Source organism: Trachymyrmex cornetzi, unplaced genomic scaffold (genome assembly GCF_001594075.2).
Source record: "Trachymyrmex cornetzi isolate Tcor2-1 unplaced genomic scaffold, Tcor1.1 scaffold776, whole genome shotgun sequence".
Classification (NCBI taxonomy): Eukaryota; Metazoa; Arthropoda; class Insecta; order Hymenoptera; family Formicidae; genus Trachymyrmex; species Trachymyrmex cornetzi.
Genome location: NW_017300109.1, coordinates 89,604 through 96,041, shown reverse-complemented (window position 1 = coordinate 96,041; position 6,438 = coordinate 89,604).

Below are 6,438 nucleotides of genomic sequence, written 5' to 3'. Positions count from 1 at the left end.
CGGAGCCATTCACAGCGCTTGAGACTACAAAGCTCCTAAGCACCGGTCGCTGTGATTGGTGGTGTCCAATCGAGACGTGGTCAATCAGGATCACCCCTATGTATAATGTCTTTGACAGAAAAAAAAAATCAAAATCGAAAAGTTACCCGCCCATCCACCTCCAGGGTGAGAATATGCTCCGTTGAGTATTTCTTGAGATATTTTAAACGTTTTAGACTCATTTTTTAATTTCGCTGATTACAGCACCATCTGTCATCAAAAAAATGTTTGTAATAGGTAAAATTTATGTAACTTTTTCTGAAGAAGCGAAATCTACAATAAAAAATGGGGGTCCCATTTAAAATTTTAAACTTATCCTCTCTTTCACCCACAGCGGGTGGGGATGGGAGGTCATGTTAGATGTCAAAAGATAGCTTTTTTGAAAATATTGAATACGTATATTTTCAGATTTCTGATCCGATGTGTATTTCTCGAGATATTCGACCATTTCCACACTTTTCGGACACCCTGTAGAATACGTATTTATATGGTGTGCGTTATGTATTGTAAAAGCGTATAAGACTAGTATAGAAATAATGATTTCAGATTTGTAAGTCGTGCGGTTTAAGTTAAATTTAAAAGTAGATTTAAAATTAATTATAATCTTAATTGTAATTGTGATTGTAATTTTAATGTTAAAATTATTGTTAATTAAACAGTAAACATTGTTTATTTCTTTTATGTAACATTTACATATTATATTTTGAGATCTAGCAGCGCGCCAAGTATTTTTACATAAAAAATTTTATTTTAATAAAATTTTCTCATTTTGTGATGCTTCGTCTTTAATTTTTTTTAGATTAAATGTTGTATTCCATTGCAAATATATATAAAAGACGCTTGAATAGAAAGATAAAGGTACGTATCATTTTGTCTCGTTAATTAAATGTTATATGTTGCAATAAAATATATGTTCTTTTCGCAATTTACAAAATACAATAGTATATGTTACATGTTGCAAGAAATTATATATTCGTTTTGCAATTGGCGTAATTTAAAGATTTCATTTCATTTCTTTTTTAATACATGCATACGTACTACTAATGGGTAATTTATAATAAAAAATTAACGACATTACCACTTGAACTATATTATTTATGTAACGGTTTTTTTTTTAGTTTATGTAAAGTACAGTTTCTTATGGAAAGTACATGCACACTTGGCACCTTTTTTTTACCTTTTTTTAAAAAGGTAATTTTGTTAAGATATTTCTTACTTAATAAAATTTTTAGATACAATGCACGATTCATTTGAGGATTAGAGGCTTTATTGTCAAATAGATTTAAAAGAGTTATACATGAAATTGGGACTTATATGTATTCCTTGTAACATATTTCGAAATTACATCGTTCATGTGCTAATATCCTTTCCTAAGTAGAACGAATTAGAATGAATTATACTATAACATTAATTTTATTAAAATGTTTAAAATTTTATTAAATCGTAATTAATTTTAATTGTCATTGATATCTACGTACTATTGACAAGTCAGGATGCGAACGACTGTCTTAGCAATTTTTATTTTAAATTACGATTATAAACAAGACGGGCGCGTCAAGTATGCTGCTGCTGGAGATCTTGCTCATTTTCGATTTTTTATTTCTACAATTTTCTACTTGTTATCGATGTAAAAATCCCTTTTCAGTTTCCGCGCCTCTCATTATGCTATCTATTGCATTTCGTTCTCTCATTAATTTCAAATGTCATCTGTACTTTGTATAGTATGTATATTATAATTATGAGAAATTATTCCATACAACACTGTCTTAAAGGATATCGAAAAGACGTCTACATCATAAGAAAGCCTTTAAGATGCTGTTCGGAGAACTCTGTTCTATAGGACTTTTCAAATAGAGATACTTGAAATATTATTTTGATTTCACTTCTTTTTTTATGACATTATTTTTGGTATCTTTTTTCTGCAAAATATTTTTGACGCCTTTTTTTACATTTTTAATGTCTTTTCCGATAGATTTCACGAATTTTTGCAAAGTATTATTTTCATTATCATTTTCATATATTTACAAAATTGTTTGATTATGTAAAGATATTGCAAAATATACACTAAGTATAAGAATATTCAAGCCTATGACGGTCAAAGATAGATCTTTTTTGCCTAAATAATTCCCAGTGAATTATCTATATCCTATATATGTATATACATATATATCATATTTTTGTAGTTATTCAAACTACGCGTCGAAATTTTTCCCTGACTCTATCTAACACAATTAAACTACTGCAATAATATCACAAGTTAAATTAAATTGATAATGTGCTGAAAAAAACCTTAAATAAATTTATTGCGAAAAATATTACCTCGGCCGGTACTTGAACCCGGACCTCTTGTAATCCGTACGAGCGTCCTAAGCCATTAGACCACCGAGCCCTTAGTAATATTCCTCGCAATAAACAGTATATGTAAGAACAATAACGCTTGTTGCAGGCAGCGTATATAACCAATAATAAGATTTTATTCGAACCGACAAGAATTAAACACTAAGTATAAGAATATTCAAGCCTATGACGGTCAAAGCTAGATCTTATACTTAGTGTTTAATTCTTGGTCCGAATAAAATCTTATTATTGGTTATACACGCTGCCTGCAACAAGCGTTATTGTTCTTACATATACTGTTTATTGCGAGGAATTTTACTAAGGCCTCGGTGGTCTAATGGTTTAGCCCGAGCAGAAAATCATCGTACAGCCTTGCTAATGCCTAGTCTGGCGAAGTACGGCCCGGATAATATTGTCGGATCCGGCCCGTAATAAGGAATGTAACGCACTGTTGTATCAGGCTCTGATCAAATCGCGTGAATTATGGCGTTTTTATCAGTACTTGATCAGGCTATCTGAATGCAGGCTATCCCGATTTTGCCTGATCAGGGCCTGATATCGCAATGCGTATTTGATTTATCGGTCATTTTTAATAATTATATCAAATTTCAAATTGTTTTAAACATTTTATTTTTTAAAAGTATAATAAATACATATATGTATAAGTGTCCCGTTTGACCACATTTCTTAGAACTATTGATATACTGATATATATTATCATTTAACATCATCATTATCATTATCATTATATTATTAAACTCGATTAGATACACTAGTGCACACTGAGAGTGCATTAAATTGTACAATTACTTAATCTGAGTAAAACGCAAATAATTCGAATTATAAATTAAATATTTTACTTAATGACACCATAAAATGTATTGAAAATTTTATTATTTAGGGCTACCGCAAAATTCCGTAACAAAGACAGTAAGACGTAAACTTAAGCCGATGAGCCAATTAGAATATTGCTTTAGGTTTACGTAATCTAACGAAAATGAAAATAACTGTAAACTTATCCATAATATTGGATATCGCGACACACGATATCCAATGACCGTACAGTTTTACCGATGATCTCATTCTAAAGCTCATTGGATATCGCGTGTTACGATATCCAATATTATGAATACGTTTATTGTTATTTCCATTTTCACGACAAACATTGCGCTGGTCTGCAACCGGCATAAGGCATAAGACATAAGAATTTGCCAATCAGAGTAAACAATTGTCAAAAATATTAGGTTTGTTTGCATACTCTAACATGCTGCAACAATTAATTCCTACGATAGTTCCTACTCAAAACTGAAAGTATAAAAAGAATAAGCCTTGAGTTATTCTTTTTATACTTTTAGCTTTGGATACGTATTATGGAATTGTTTAGAATGGTTTCCGATCTGAATTACTCTGTTTTTACTAGAAAGCAACAGAAATGTAAATAATAATGAAATAATACCTATCGAAATTCATTCTAACTTGTTCTATAATCAAGAATCATCACCTTGATCAGGTGCCCTGATTGGTTAATTTTGATGATAAGTTTTACGATTAAAGTGTATGCGATAACCCTAAATAATCATTAAAATAAAATATTTTTTTATGAGAATCATTTCTTGTTTCGTTTAGTACGTCCTCCATCCCAATCGTGAACATTGTTTAATATTTTTCCAATCGTCACATAAAAATTTCCTTCTTTTACAGGACTTCTATTTATAAACTGCTTCGCATGCATCTGGAACAAAGTTTACTATTTACTTTAATTCGTTTGATTTTGTAGTGATGCAAATATATACATACATATATATACTAGACTGACAAGTAAAAAAATTTTTTTTTTTAATCGGCCTGTCAGCTCAAAAGCTGAAAAGAAATGATTCTCATAAAAAAATATTTTATTTTAATGATTATTTAGGGTTATCGCATACACTTTAATCGTAAAACTTACCATAAAAATTAACCAAAAAGCTTCCATTTCATGCCAAAAGAACACCTTTAAATTTTTATCAAAAAATATTAAGATATAAAGGTCGCTGAACGATTTTTAAATCAAAATTTCGATTTTCCTTAATACATATTTGTTTTAATGCAATAATGATGCAATAATTCATGCAATAATTCATATAATAATTCATATAATAATTATAATTATTATTATAATTAACAAAAACTCAAATCAAGCCACAATAAGTGGTTATGAACTCCTTTAATTAACAAAGAAAATAATAATATAATATAAAGGCTATAGGAGTCAACGCTGGATGTATTAAGCGATAATTTTTCCAAAGATCAAATATATTATTTAATCCGCATAATCAATAACCTTGAACGTTTCAACTCAATTTCGAGTCATCTTCAGCAATTCCATCCATCCATCAAACGCACTGCGAAGAGATACCACATCGCAAAGTAATATCTCCAAACTATTGCATGCAATGCCATGGCTAATCATGAAGTGTGACCTATATTCAATCAGTTTCACAGCTGAGTGGTGATGAGCAACTCAAACTGCAATTAAAATTCGTTTTTTGAATATCGTAAACGGGCTACTCACGTGATGATCAGCTCACTTCGCATATCCACCATACACATTCCACACAGAGTACATTTTTCACAATATTACAATAAATTTCATGTCCAGAATCGTCGATAAATACAAAATTTTAAACAAAGAAAACTCGAGAAGATTCATGAGTTTTAGTCAGTACTGAGTTCGGTCAAATAATAAAAGAATTTCAAAACATTGCGGTTAACGATTCAAAAGCACCGAATATAGATGAAAACAACAAGTCTCACTCATATGTAAGACACATCTTATAGTTTGTCAATTAACTCTATGTAAACCTGATTTAAAGCTACGGTATCGTTTTGTAAATTCAGCCCATTTTTTTGTCTTTTTATATGTATCATTTCTGACACTAGACGCTTATTATAGAATCCCTCAGCATAATTATTATTATTATTATTCATATAATAATTCATATAATAATTCATATAATAATTCGATGCAATAATTCATTTAATCCTACGATTATAATTATAATTATTATAATTCATATAACTCATATAATAATTCACATAATAATTCGATGCAATAATTCATTTAACCCTACGATGTACGCCTTAAGAAATATAGTTCGATTAATGCGAAAAAATAACCAAATTTCGAGTCAAGGTCGATTTTAGCGAGGTTCCAAGCGTTCAAATAGGTTGTTACTTCCCTTGTAGGTCTGTTCATCCTGAACAAGATCCAGTTGGAATTTTCCCGGGATCTCTTATAGGACCTTTAAAAGTCACATTTAACTGGATTATAAAACATTTTTATACAGTTTGAGGGGAGTAATGATCCATTTGAACGCTCGAAATCTTGCTAAAATCGACCTTGAACTCAAAATTTGATTATTTTATCACATTAATCGGGTTGTATTTCTTAAAGCGTATAACGCAGAGCTAAATGAATTATTGCATCGTGTTCAGCAACCAAAAATATATACAATAACACATTTAAAATCGGATTTAAGCCATTTTTCATCAAATCAAACACATATTAAAGAAAATCGAAACTTTGATTTAAGAATTATTCACTAGCGATCTCTGAATCTTAATATTTTTTGATGAAAATTTAGGGGTGTTTTTTTTTACATAAAATGGAAGCTTTTGAGTTGAGAGGCCAATTAAAAAAAAAAATATGTTTTTTTTTTCCTTGTCAGTCTAATATATACATTATATAAAACGTATAACAAACCTTTAAGACAAGCACAAAACTTAGTAGCTTTTAATGTTTTCTTATTTTTTACCTCTTTTTGACTTGTATAGTGCAACAAGACCTCTTTTGAAAAAAAAGCGTTTAAAAATATTCCGAATATTTAAGTCTAAAGAGCTTCTTGAGTCAATATTATTAATGAATAAATAATATTAATGAATATCTCTCTAAAACAGAAACCTTTATTTAATGCATACCAGGTATGTAAATATGAAACCCGAATTTACAAATAGATGGCCACATAGCTGTCAATGTAGTTGCCGTCAGACCGCGTCATTGACGTCATTTCCTTGTTCTGACAT